At 40.1% G+C, this 441-nt stretch overlaps 1 pseudogene; it reads left to right on the top strand.

Annotated features, from left to right (window-relative positions):
- Positions 1-441, top strand: part of LOC108756448 — an 80,639-nt pseudogene that overhangs the window by 69,183 nt on the left and 11,015 nt on the right.

Genomic DNA, 441 nt, shown 5'->3' on the forward strand with positions numbered 1-441 from the left:
CTCGAGTATCCTCGGCGGTGGGATTCGTGAAAACACTATACCGGAAGCGCTGTACGCCACCATACCAGATACGCCAAATGTGAGCGTCAACGAAAGTGGGACGAGTCGGCCAAATTCACAGAGCAGATCGCAACCTGTTTACTCCGTAATTCCGTCTATGACGTCGCCACCGCCGACGTACGATGTTGCGATTGCAAAAACGTGGCAGGTGAGATTCACCGCAGTTTAGTTATGTTGTATATGTTTTTCTTTCCGTTTGATGTTAATGCACAGTAAATAAAAGAAGCGTCGTTAATGATATTGCTACATTTCTCACAGCGCTTGGAGTTAAATTCAATAGTAAATCATCCCGTAATAATTTCTGGTTTGTATTATAACACCCGAGTTAATTTTCGCGAAATTAAACATGTATATATATATATATATATATATATATATATA

The sequence above is a fragment of the Trachymyrmex septentrionalis genome, unplaced genomic scaffold (assembly GCF_001594115.1).
Source record: "Trachymyrmex septentrionalis isolate Tsep2-gDNA-1 unplaced genomic scaffold, Tsep1.0 scaffold127, whole genome shotgun sequence".
NCBI classification, from domain to species: domain Eukaryota; kingdom Metazoa; phylum Arthropoda; class Insecta; order Hymenoptera; family Formicidae; genus Trachymyrmex; species Trachymyrmex septentrionalis.